The following is a 14,526-nucleotide window of genomic DNA, read 5'->3' on the forward strand; positions in this document are numbered from 1 at the left end:
CACAATTACTGAAGTTAAAAATACTCTAGAAGGAATCAATAGCAGAATAGCTGAAGCAGAAGAACTAGTCGGTGAGCTGGAAGATAAAATGGTGGAAGTAACTTCTGAAGAGCAGAATAAAGTAGAAAGAACGAAAAGAACTGAGGATAGTCTCAGAAACCTCTGGGACAATATCTAATGCACCAACATTTGAATTATAGGGGTCCCAGAAGGCAATGGCACCCCACTCCAGTACTCTTGCCTGGAAAATCCTATGGACGGAGGAGCCTGGTAGGCTGCAGTCCATGGGGTCACTAAGAGTTGGACACAACTGAGCGACTTCACTTTCACCTTTCACTTTCATGCATTGGAGAAGGAAATGGCAACCGACTCCAGTGTTCTTGCCTGGAGAGTCCCAGGGATGGGGGAGCCTGGTGGGCTGCCGTCTATGGGGTCATACAGAGTCGGACATGACTGAAGTGACTTAGCAGCAGCAGCAGCAGAAGAAGAAGAAGAGAAAAAGAAAGGGTATGAGAAAATTTTTGAAGAGATTATTGTTGAAAATTTCCCCAAGGTGGAAAAGGAAATAGTCAAGTCCAAGAGGCATGAAGAGTCCCATACTGAATAAACCCAAGGAGAAACACACCAAGACACATACTAATTAAGCTAACAAAGACTAAACACAAAGAAACGATATTAAAAGCAGCAAGGGAGAAGCAATAAGTAACATACAGGGGAAACCACATATGCTTAACAGCTGATTTTTCAGCAGAAACTCTGCAGAACAGAAGGGAATGGCAGAATATATTTAAAGTATTGAAAGGGTAAAGTCTACAACCAAGATTACAGTACCCAGGGCAAGTATCTCATTCAAAATTGATGGAGAAATAAAAAGCTTTTCAGACAAGCAAAATGTAAGAGAATTCAGTACCACCAAACCAGCTTTACAACAAATATTAAAGGCACTTATATAGTCAAGAAATACAAGAGAAGAAAAAAGATCTACAAAATCAATCCCAAATCATTAAGAAACTGACAATAAGAACATATATATCAATAATTACTTTAAATGTAACTGGATTAAATACTCCAACCAAAAGACATAGCCTGGCTGAATGGATACAAAAACATGACCCATATATATGCTGTCTACAAGAAATTCGCTTCAGACCTAAAGACACATATAGACTGAAAGTGAGAGGATGGAAAAATATATTCCGTGCAAATGGGAAAGCTGAAGTAACAATCCCCATATCAGACAAAATAGACCTTAAAATAAAGAAGATTACAAGAGATAAGGAGGGACACTACATAATGATCAAGGGATCAGTCCTAGAGGAAGACATAACAACTGTAAATATCTATGCACCCAACACAGGAGCACCTCAATACATAAGACAAACATTAAAAGACATAAAAGGAGAAAATGAAAGTAACATAATAATAGTAGGAGACTTTAACACCCCACTCACACCAGTGGACAGATCATCAAAACAGAACATTAATAAGGAAACAAAAGTTTTAAGTGATACATTAGATGAGATGGATCTCATTGATATCTTCAGGACATTCCATCTAAATGCAGAAAAATACACCTTCTTCTCAAGGGCACATAGAACATTCTCCAGGATAGACCACATCTTGGGTCACAAATCAAACAAACCTCAGTAAATTTAAGAAAATTGAAATTGTATCAAGCATCTTCTCTGACCACAACCCTATGAAACTGGATATCAATTCAGGAAAAAAAATTGTAAGAAACACAAACACATGGAGATTAAGCAACACATTTCTAAATAACCAACAGGTTACTGAAGAAATCAAAAGGGAAATCAAAAAATTTCTAGAAACAAATGACAATGAAAACACAACAACTCTAAACCTATGGGATGCAATGAAAGCAGTTCTAAGAGGGAAGTTGATAACAATAGAATCCTACCTCAGGAAATAAGAAAAACATTGAATAGACAACGTAACTTTACACCTAAAACAACTGGGAAAAGAAGAACAAAACAACCCCAAAAACTAGTAGAAGGAAAGAATCATAAAGATCCGAGCAGAAATAAGTGAAAAAGAAACGAAAGAAACAATAGTAAAGATTAATAAATCTAAAAGCTGGTTCTTTTAGAATGTACATCTAAAACATGTCTAAACTTCTTTTTTCAATTATTAAAAATTTTTTTTAATTGGTAGAAAATTGCTTTACACTGTTGTGTTGGTTTCTGCCATACAACAACATGAATCAGATATTGTGCAACAACATATATACATATATAAATTATGACTGATTCTAATATATATATTATATATATAAAAAATAAAAGCTGGTTCTTTGAAAAGATAAACAAAATTGACAAGATTTTAGCCAGATTGAGCGAGAAAAAAAGAATCAAATCAACAAAATTAGAAATGAAAAAGGAGAAGTTATAAAAGACAATTCAGAAACACAAAGGATTATAAGAGACTATTATGAACAACTATATGGCAATAAAATGGATAACCTGGAAGAAATGGACAGATTCTTAGAAAAGCACAACCTTCCAAGACTGAACCAGGAAGACATAGAAAATATGAACAATCCAATTACAAGCACTGAAATTGAAGCTGTGATCAAAAATCTCCCAAAAAAACAAAAGCCCAGGACCAGATAGCTTCTACAGAAGAATTCTATCAAACATTTAGAGGAGAGCTAATACCTATCCTTCTAAACTTCTTTCAAAAAATTTCAGAGGAAGGAACACTTCTAAACTCATTCTATGAGGCCACCATCACTCTGATACCAAAACCAGACAAAGACAACACAAAAAAGGAAAAGTACAGGCCAGTATCACTGATGAACATAGATGCAAAAATCTTCAACAAAATTTTAGCAAACAGAATTCAGCAACACATCAAAAAGCTCATACATCATGATCAAGTTGGGTTTATTCCAGTAATGCAAGGATTCTTCAATATATGAAAATCAATGTGATACACCATTTAAAAAAATTGAAAGATAAAAACCATATGATCATCTCAATAGATGCAGAAAGAGCCTTTGACAAAATTCAGCACCCATTTATGATTAAAACTCTTCAAACAATGGGTTAAGAAGGAATCTACCTTAACATAGTCAAGGCCACATATTGTAAGCCACAGGAAACATTGTTCTCAATGGTGAAAAACTGAAAGAATTCCTCCTAAGATCAGGAACAAGACAAGGGTGTCTACTTTCACCACTATTATTCAACATAGTTCTGGAAGTGCTAGCTACAGCAATCAGAGAAGAAAAAGAAATAAAAGGAATCCAGATGAGAAAAGAAGTAAATCTGTCACTGTTTGCAGATGACATGATACTGTACATAGAAAACCATAAAGATAGTATCAGAAAATTACTAGAGCTAATCAGTGAATTTAGCAAAGTTGCAGGATACAAAATCAATACACAGAAATCACTTGCATTTCTATATACTAATAATGAAAAATCAGAAAGAGAAATTAAGGAATCAACCCCATTCACTATTGCAACAAAAAGAATTAAATAAACTTACCTAAAGAGACAAAAAAACTGTACACAGAAAATTATAAGACACTAATGAAAGCAGTCAAAGATGACATAAACAGATGGAGAGATATTCCATGTTTCTGGGTAGGAAGAATCAATATTGTGAAAATAACTATACTACCAAATGCAATCTACAGATTCAGTGCAATCCCTATCAAATTACCAATGACATTTTTCACAAAACTAGAATGAAAAATTTCACAGTTCATATGGAAACACAAAAGACCCTGAATAGCAAAAGCAGTCTTGAGGAAGAAGAATGGAGCTGGAGGAATCAACCTTCCTAACTTCAGATTATACAGTAAAGCTACAGTCATCAAGACAGCATGGTACTGGCATAAAAACAGAAATATAGACCAATGGAATAAGATAAAAAGCCCAGAAATAAGCCCATGCACCTATGGGTACCTTATTTTTGACAAAGGAGGCAAGAATATAGCACAGGGCAAAGACAGCCTCTTTAATAAATGTGCTGGGAAAACTGGACAGCTACAGGTAGAAGAATGAAACTAGTACACTTCCTAACACCATACACAAAGATAAACTCAAAATGGATTAAAGACCTAAATGTAAGTCCAGAAACTATAAAACTTTTAGAGGAAAGCATAGGCAGGACACTCAGGGACATAAATCAAAGCAAGATCCTCTATGACGCACCTCCAAGAGTAATGGAAATAAAAACGGAAGGAAACAAGTGGGACCTGATTAAACTTAAAAGCTTTTGCACAGCAAAGGAAACTATAAGTAAGGTGAAAAGACAATCCTCAGAATGGGAGAAAATAATAGTAAATGAAAAAACTGACAAAGGATTAATTTCCAAAATATACAAGCAGCTCATACAACTCAATACCAGAAAAACAAACAACCCAATCAAAACAATGGGGAAAAGACCTAAACAGACATTTCTCCAAAGAATACATACAGGTGGCTAACAAACACATGAAAAGATGCTCAACATCGCTCATTATTAGAGAAATGCAAATCAAAACTACAATGAGATATCACCTCACACCGGTCAGAATGGCCATCATCAAAAAGTCTGCAAACAATAAATGCTGGAGAGGGTGTGGAGAAAAGGGAATGCTCTTGCACTGTTGGTGGGAATGTAAATTGATACAGACACTATGGAAGACGGTATGGAGATTCCTTAAAAAACGAGGAATAAAAACACCATATGACCCAGCAATCCCACTCCTAGGCATATACTCTGAAGAAACCAAAATTGTAAAAAACACATGTATCCCATTGTTTATTGCAGCATTATTTACAATAGCTAGAACATGGAAACAACCTGGGTGTCCATTGACAGATGAATGGATAAAGAAGTGGTGGTACGTATACACAATGGAATATTACTCAGCCATAAAAAGAATGCATTTGAGTCAGTTCTGATGAGGTGGATGAACCTAGAACCTATTATGCAGAATGAAGTAAGTCAGAAAGAGAAAGATAAATATCATATTCTAACACATATATACAGAATCTAGAAAAATGGTACTGAAGAATTTATTTACAGGGCAGCAATGGAGAAACAGACATAGAGAATAGACTTATGGACATGGGGAGAGGGGAGGAGAGGGTCAGATGTATGGAAAGAGTAACATGGAAACTTACATTATCAAATGTAAAATAGATAGCCAACGGGAATTTGCAATATGGCTCAGGAAACTCAAACAGGGGCTCTGTATCAATCTAGAGGGGTGGAGTAGGGCGGGAGGTGGAAGGGAGGTTCAAAAGGGAGGGGAAATATGTATACCTATGGCTGATTCATGTTGAGGTTTGACAGATAACAACAGAATTCTGTAAAGCAATTATCCTTCAATAAAAAAATAAATTAAAAAATATAAAAAGAATACTAGTTGAAGGCTTTGCTTACCTTGATATGCTAGGTACAGAGGGAAGCAGTGAACTGAAGTCCCTACTCTCAAAGTTCCTGCTCTCAGTGGAAATTAGTTCAGAGTGTTGAAATAAAAGGTCAACGCTACCTTCAGAAAAAAAAAAAAAAACAGGTACAGTTTGCTTGTATTTACTTTTTTAGACATGTCACATTGATATTGCTTTTTCCATTATTTTGTTGAACTTTACAGAAGCCCTCTACTGGCCAATAGTACTAAGTAATTTCCGTAAAATGTTTATATTTAAATATCTAGAAATGCTGTTTGATAGAGTATTCTTTTATATTCTTTCTTGAACTTTACTAGCCTCAGAAGTTCCCTAAATACTATCCACTAGATGAAGAGGCATGTCACAAGGAGAGACTTTTGTTATAAAATAAACTTGTGTGTAAAATAACTTTATAACCCAAAATATACTTCATATAGCAGTTTTACAAATGTAATTTTAAAATAGTCAATGGAATCCTTTCCAAAGATTTCAGCAAAAGTGAAAATGAAGTCACTCAGTAATGTCCAACTCTTTGCAACCCCAAGGAGTGTAGCCTGTCAGGCTCCTCTGTCCATGGGTTTTTCCAGGCAAGAGTACTGAAGTGGGTTGCCATTTCCTTCTCCATCCAGAGATTTCAGTACAGAAAGATAAATTCTATGGGAAAGTATGCGTTCCTTAAAAATCTATTTCAGTTGAAATCATGATGTATTATGCTCAAAGCAAGGAAATAATCTTGGCATTAGAAATAGGGTGCTCTTCTTGTTCCAAAATACATTCACATATATTTTGGAAAACAAATCATAATTTCATTGAATATGACCAAGTTCTAAAATTTCCTTGTTTAAAAATGTGCAAATTTGCAAATATGCAGTGAAAGTTGGGTTGCTTTAAACCAAAGAAAATAAATAATCCATGACCCCATCTAAAGGTCTTTCTGAGAAAGGCTGACTTTGGGACTTTAATAATGCTATATTGCTGATTATTGCTGTAATATTAATTGTTGACTATTAAGTTGTCAATAACAGTTGAGGAGGGAGGGATTCATTCTGCTCAGGCAAATCAAAATCCTAAATACATATTTATTGAGTGCTCAGGTATTCTGGGCATTGAGACAGGGTCTTGAGCCACAAAGTTCAAAAGACTCAAAAGTTCTTGATGCAGAGAAAATTTCTTTCCTCAGTATCTGTCTAGGAGACATATATGGATCTTAATGTGTTGTTCAGTATACATGGCTGTGAACGCTGATCAATACCTATCCTTTCCTACCTGTTTTACTGGCTTACTTTTTCAGTTTTGAATAATCCTTTTGTTTAGCATTGCTAAGAAGTGAAGTGTCATATTAACAAATTTTCTAATATTTTAGATAACTGATCTTAGTCATTAGTCAGTGTTCTTTTTAAGCAAACAGAAATTGCTCTTTGTATCTGAATATAAGGAATTGGACATTTCCCACCTGTCAGATAGGATAGGGAAGGGCAGGTCAAGAAGCCCACTGCCAATAGATTATTTATTTTGTTTGCCCATCCAGCAACGCTGTAGTGGGTGGTCGTTGAGAGCGCGAACAAAAATTCTGCGTGCTTCTCACGCATTATCTGCTCAGCATCTGCCTATAACTTCCAGTAGAGAGTAACAGCCTCTTCTTTCCTTTAGAATGTCTCTAAGTGCCCCATTCCAATTCCCATGACCCCATTCTTTCCCAGTCAACACCCTAACTTAAGAGACTTGACAAAGTTCATTATCAGTCCAACTTTCATAGTTATCCAGCCAACTATAGAATCACATTTTGGTTTTGATTTTCAGGTATCTCAACCATGTAGCTACAAGAAATAAAAGGTTGTTTCAGGACACTCTTAAAGGCTCTTTGTTTCTCTGACTTCTTGAGAATTTCAAATCTTTCCTTCTATAAGCTGCAATGTTATATATTCAGTCAGGTCCCTGGTCCTTGTTGTCAGACTTTCTATGAAACTTTCTGTTGTAATAGTCATTTAGTCTTCCAGTGCTTAATTCTCTCTAGATACTTAATTCTAGGCAACTAGAAGTGGAAATTTATGGAATGATTTTGCCATGGCAAGCTGTGCACCAAAAGCCTTAATTTTTACTAGCAATGAGGTTATTACTTCTTTTAACTTCCTTTAGATCATAGAACATATCCCAGATTCTCTTCTTTGAGGTTCTATTTTACTGAAGCTGCTGCCAATGCTAAATGTTCTAACAGCCAGAGTTTTATGATTCAAGCAGGAATCACTGTCTATATTTCAAACATGAAGAGTTTCAATAGAGAAAAGTAAGGACCTACAAACCATCTTGAAAGGCCAGGGGATCAGAATCAAAGAAGCCATTTCCAAGAGTGCCATTCTGAAACACTGAAGTGGGTGAATCTTAGGAGCTCACTGAGACACCACTGAGAATCCTATATCTGCTGATTTGTCTGTATGAGAGGTTGGCAAACTATGGTCATGGGAAAAACTGACCTGGCTGTTTTTGTGCAATGTGTGGGTAAAGAATAGATTTATTCTTTTAAATGATAGAAAAAAAAATCAATATTTTGTGAGATGTAATTACATGGAATCCAATTTCAGTGTCCATAAATAAAGGTCTATTGAAACACAGCTATACTCACTTGTTTGTGTATTATTTATGGCTGCTTTTGCTTTACAGTGATAGAGTACAGTAGTTGTGACAGATGCTGGCCTGCAAAGACTAAACTATTTACTATCTAGCCCTTTACAGAAAAGATTTGTTGATTCTTGGTCTATGGAGCTGACTGCAAGTACTTCTGCCAAATAATGGCTTCTCTTTCTCTTCTACTTTCCAAGTTTAATGAAAATGTCTCATTGGCAAGTCCTCTACATCACATGGTGAAAGTAATTTTGAGAAATGTCACTCTTGAGTTCTCTTCTGGATTGCAGAGAAGCAGTAGTCCTGAGGTGACCACAAGCCTTTGAGAATAGTCATAGTATGGTTGGTAATCCCTGAGACCACTTTTATGTTAAATGATTAGCTAGAAGGACTCACAGAACTCAGAAAAGCTATTATATTCACTCTTACAGTTTATTACGGGAAAGGGATACAGATGAAAAGCAGCAGAAGTAAAAGGATCAGAAGGCAGAGTTCAGGATAGACCACACATGAGTTTCTAAGTGACTTCTCCCAGTAGAGTTACACAGTGTTTAATTTTCCCAGAAGTTACATGTCACAACATATATGAAGTATTTTCTATCATGGAGACTCAACCAAATCATGGTGTCTATGGTTTTTATTGGGGGTTAGTCACATTGGGATGATTGCCAATGTGGATGACTTTATTTACTCAATCTTCAGTCCCTTTAAGTGTCAACTGGTTACTATTAATATACGGCACACCACACACCCCCTTAAATAAATACAATCTGTCAGCATAAATTATCTGGAGTGGCCCAAGGTCCTAGAAAAATGGAGATACTCTTTTTAGGCAGGATGGTGCAAAATGTTAGAGATTATCTCTCAGGAACCAGACAAGGACCAAACTTTTCATTGGAATGTGCAAGATTTGGGCAACCCAGGCCTGTTGAGATAATCCTTTATTCCAGTAATCAGTTCAGTTCAGTCACTCAGTCATGTCCGACTCTTTGTGACCCCATGAAGTGCGGCACGCCAGGTTTCCCTGTCCATCACCAACTCCTGGAGTTTACCCAAACTCATGTCCTTTGAGTCGGTGATGCCATCTAACCATCTCATCCTCTGTCATCCCCTTCTCCTGCCCTCAATTTTTCCCAGCATCAGGATCTTTTCAAATGAGTGGCCAAACTTTAGCATCAGTCCTTCCAATGAACACCCAGGACTGATCTCCTTTAGGATGGATTGGGTGGATCTCCTTGCAGTCCAAGGGACTCTCAAGAGTCTTCTCCAACACCACACTTCAAAAGCATCAATTCTTTGGCGCTCAGCTTTCTTTATAGTCCAACTCTCACATTCATACATGACTACTGGAAAAACCATAGCCTTGACTAGATAGACCTTTGTTGGCAAAGTAATGTCTCTGCTTTTTAATATGCTGTCTAGGTTGGTCATAACTTTCCTTCGAAGGAGTAAGCATCTTTTAATTTCATGGCTGCAATCACCATATGTAGTGATTTTGGAGCCCTCCCCAAATAAAGTCAGCCACTGTTTCCACTGTTTCCCCTGTTTCTATGTGCCATGAAGTGATGGGACTGGACGCCATGATCTTTGTTTTCTGAATGTTGAGCTTTAAGCCAACTTTTTTCACTCTCCTCTTTTACTTTCATCAAGAGGCTCTTTAGTTCTTCTTCACTTTCTGTCATAAGGGTGGTGTCATCTGCATATCTGAGGTGATTGATATTTCTCCTGGCAATCTTGATTCCAGCTTGTGCTTCATCCAGCCCAGCATTTCTTATGATGTACTCTGCATATAAGTTAAATAAGCAGGGTAACAATATACAGCCTCGATGTACTCCTTTTCCTATTTGGAACCAGTCTGTTGTTCCATGTCCAGTTCTAACTGTTGCTTCCTGACCTGCATACAGATTTCTCAAGAGGCAGCTCAGGTGGTCTGGTATTCCTATCTCTTTCAGAATTTTCCACAGTTTACTGTGATCCATGGAGAAGGAAATGGCAACCCACTCCACTGTTCTTGCCTAGAGAATCCTATGGACAGGGGAGCCTGGTGGGCTGCCGTCTATGGGATCGCACAAAGTCAGACACAACTGAAGCAACTTAGCACGCATGCATGCATTGGAGAGGGAAATGACAACCCACTCCAGTATAGTCAAAGGCTTTGGCATAGTCAATAAAGCACAAATAGATGTTTTTCTGGAACTCTCTTGCTTTTTCAATGATCCAACGGATGTTGGCAATTTGATCTCCTTTGCCTTTTCTAAAACCAGCTTGAACATCTGAAAGTTCACGGTTCATGTATTGGTGAAGCCTAGCTTGGAGAATTTTGAGCATTACTTTACTAGAGTGTGAGGTGAGTTCAATTGTGCGGTAGTTTGAACATTCTTTGGCATATCCTTTCTTTGGGATTGGAATGAAAACTGACCTTTTCCAATCCTGTGGCCACTGCTGAGTTTTCCAAATTTGCTGGCATATTGAGTGCAGCACTTTCACAGCATCATCTTTTAGGATTTGAAATAGTTCAACTGGAATTCCATCACCTCCATTAGCTTTGTTTGTAGTGATGCTCCCTAAGGCCCACTTGACTTCACATTCCAGGATGTCTGGCTCTAGGTGAGTGATCACACCATCGTGATTATCTGGGTCATGAAGCTCTTTTTTTGTTCAGTTCTTCTGTGTATTCTTGCCACCTCTTCTTAATATCTTCTGCTTCTGTTATGTCCATACCATTTCTGTCCTTTATCGAGCCCATCTTTGCATGAAATGTTCCCTTGGTATCTCTAATTTTCTTGAAGAGATCTCTAGTCTTTTTCATTCTATTGTTTTCCTCTGTTTCTTTGCATTGATAGCTGAGGAAGGCTTTCTTATCTCTCCTTGCTATTCTTTGAAACTCTGCATTCAAATGGGTATATCTTTCCTTTTCTCCTTTGCTTTTTGCTTCTCTTCTTTTCTCAGCTGTTTGTAAGGCCTCATTAGACAGAGATTTTGCTTTTTTGCATTTCTTTTCCTTGGAGATGGTCTTGATCCCTGTCTCCTGTACAATGTCATGAACCTCCTTCCATAGTTCATCAGGCACTCTGTCTATCAGATCTAGTCCCTTCAATCTATTTGTCACTTCCACTGTATAATCATAAGGGATTTGATTTAGGTCATACCTGAATGGTCTAGTGGTTTTCCCCACTTTCTTCAATTTAGGTCTGAATTTGGCAATAAGGAGTTCATGATCTGAGCCACAGTCCACTCTCAGTCTTGTTTTTGCTGACTGTATAGAGCGTCTCCATTTTTGGCTGCAAAGCATATAATCAATCTGAGTTTGGTGTTAGCCATCTATAGACTCACTGAAATCTGGATCTCTAGGAATGTCAGAGATTATCCAATGAATCCTCCTTTTTTTATAGATTAAAAAAAATAGAGGCTTTGGAATCAAATAGATGTGGTTTTAATCCCAATTTCATTGCTTACAAGCCACATGGTCTTGAAAAGTCATTTAACTTCTTTAGGCCCATTTTTTTTTTGATAATTAATACAATCATAATAAGGACTAAGTGGTGAGAAAAATTCTTAAGTCAGATTAGCGGTCAAAACATGGTGGGTATAGACACGGGAGACACTCCCTGAACCCCCTGATTCAATCTACAACTAATAAGACATGCATAACTCAGCGAAGACATTCATAACTCAGCCAAGGTGTTCCGACACAGCAGGATGCCAGAGAGATGCATACGTGTGTACATCTGAAGTTAGGGGGCTGGAGCACATGGAAGAGGCAGAACTGGGGGAATAGGAGGCAGTGCCAGCGATCCTGGCCCCCAGTCATGGAAACTGAGCCCATAGCCCCAGAAAACTAGTAGCAGCAGAAGAGTAGGCACAGATGACTTTAGCCTCCTGGCCACAACAGCACCCATGGCCACAGGGAACTGGGCAGCAGTGGTGGCAAGGTCTATGACCCTGGTTCTTCCAGCTGCTGTGGCACCCGAGACTCTACCATCCCTACCCAGGGCAGCAGGCTTGTGATCCCAACCACCCTAGATACACAGCAGACACCCCTGACCCTTGTTCCCTCCCCACCAACCTCCCCCTTCTGCAGTGTCAGGGCCCACAACCCAAGTGACCTTAGGCATGCTGGAGGTGCCTGCCAACCTGGTGCCTTCAGAGGCAGCAGCAGGGTCAGCAGCAGCACTAGCAGCAGCAGCAGCAGCAGCAGCAGCAAGGCACTAACAATCCTGGAAGCACAAGTCCTTGCAACTTCTGGCAGAGGTGATGGAGAGTGGAACGTGTTGATTCTCAAATACAGCCAGAGGCAACTCAGAGAAGAGAAACCAGAGCTTGTGCTATAGAACCACCAACTTAAAAAGAGAAAGTCCTATAATTATCAACCTGTTAATTTTCAGAATTAAATTAAACAGTGATTCACCTAAATAAGAAATGTGTTCCCTACTTCAAATGTGCTGTCAGAGAAACAACTCACCAAGCAATGAAAAATCACAGTAACACAGTGTTGCGAAAAGAAACCAACAATTCTCCTGAAACTAAACTTCGTCAGGAAGTGTTGTGATCTAACAGAGAATTCAAAATAGCTGTTGTGAAGAAACTCAATGAGCCAAAAGAAAACAAGAAAACTCAGAAAGGTAGTTCACTGAGTTCAGGAGTAAAATGAATGAACAGAATGAATATGTCACCAAAGAGGTAGAAATGCTAAAAAAACAAAAAAACAAACCTGAAAGTTCTGGAGCTGAAGAACTCAGTACAGTAAGTCCCCTACATGTGAACCTTCAAGCTGCAACATTTCAAAGACGCAAATGTGTTCGTATGTTCAATTACATAAGTTAGTGCATGTGTTTGGCTTACATTGTCACACGTGTGCAGCTTCTACAAGTGGTTGTGCTTTTGTGTACTTTACTGTACAGGACTATATAAGGATTTCCCTGGTGGCTCAGACGGTAAAGCGTCTGTCTGCACTGCAGGAGACCTGGGTTTGATCCCTGGGCTGGGAAGATCCCCTAGAGAAGGAAATGGCAGCCCACTCCAGTATTCTTGCCTGGAAAATCCCATGGACAGCAGAGCCTGGTAGGCTGTGGGTCATGGGGTCGCAAAAAGTCAGACACGACTGAGCGACTTCACTTTCACTTTCACTATATAAGTACAATAATACATTATCTTTATTTCAAGCCCAGGATGTCCACAAGCAAGTGTAAAAGCAGTGGTATATAGCTGATTGTTTTAATTTGGTATCTAGGCTAACTCTGTTGGACTTACCAACAGATTTGACTTAAAAATGGAACTCATTTGTAGGTAGGGGGCTTACTGTAAATGAGATGAAGAACGCATTGGAAATAGAGCAAATGATATGGAAGATAGAAGTAGCCAGCTTGAAGAAATAATCTAGAAGCGGAACCTGCCTCCGCCTTTCTGCTCTTCCCGGTGACCCCTTCACCCCCACGCTCAGTCCTGTCAGGGCTTAGTGCTCCCACATCCCATCAGGCCCCTATGTGGCTGCTGGGTTGGTTCGAGGGTGTCCGTCCTTTTTGACTGCACTTTCATTGCCTTTGGTCCTGGGCTTGCCCTCTGCATTGCACCATCATCACTGAGTCTTTGAGCATCATCTTCCCCACCATCAGAGCTTTCTTCTGCTTGTGTCTCTGTGGCTTTCCTCCCTAGTTTGGTTCACGGCAGCAACCATTACTGACAACTAAGATGGACCAATACAGAAATATCTGCTGATCTTAGGAGTGTTAGTTTCAGTCCTTATCCAAGAAATGTTCTGGTTTGCATATTATGAACTTAAAAGAGCTGGTGAAGGTTTGAAGAGTATAAACCCAGATGAAACAGCACCCTTGGTGGATTGCTGGCTTATGTTTCTGGCTTGGGCTTTGGAATCATGAGTGGAATATTTTCCTTTGTAAATACCTTGACTCTTTGGGGCCAGGCACAGTGGGCATTCATGGAGCCCCTCCTCAGTTCTTCCTAAATTCAGCCTTTAGGATACTGGTTGTCACTTTGCTGCACGTGTTCTGGGGCACTGTGTCTTTTGATGGCTTTGAGGAGAAAACATGGTATGGCTTTCTTATAGCTCTTTCCTCTGCTGGTGTGTAGCCTGGACCATCACGAATCCCCATTATAATTAAATCTGAAGTCAGCATACATAATCATGATTTTTATGGGCATCTGAGCATTCTTTGTTTTTGGAGGCAGCTGCCAAAGCCTGATACTCTGCCTCCTCTGCCAAGACAAGGACTTGATCCTCTTCAGTCAGCACTCAGATAATCTGTGAGAACCAGCGCTTACCAAACAGTAAACTGCCTTTTTCTAAAAGTCCCCCTTCCTTGTGGAATTTGGAAAAAACAAAGCTATCTAGATACAAATGGCTTTCATGCAATGGCTTTCTGAAACGGATATATCAGTGGTGTAGAGCCTGGCTGCACATTAGAATCATCTGGGGAAACAGAGAATATAATGATTTTTGGGCTCCACCCTCCAGATTTAATTGATCTAGGCATTTGATAATT

The 14,526-nt window shown here is 38.8% G+C and overlaps 1 pseudogene; it reads left to right on the top strand.

Annotated features, from left to right (window-relative positions):
* The window catches only part of LOC120858065, a 144,686-nt pseudogene extending 130,395 nt beyond the window's left edge, over positions 1-14,291 (top strand).
* The last annotated feature ends 235 nt before the right edge of the window (positions 14,292-14,526 follow it).

The sequence above is a fragment of the Oryx dammah genome, unplaced genomic scaffold (genome assembly GCF_014754425.2).
Source record: "Oryx dammah isolate SB20612 unplaced genomic scaffold, SCBI_Odam_1.1 HiC_scaffold_29, whole genome shotgun sequence".
NCBI lineage: Eukaryota > Metazoa > Chordata > Mammalia > Artiodactyla > Bovidae > Oryx > Oryx dammah.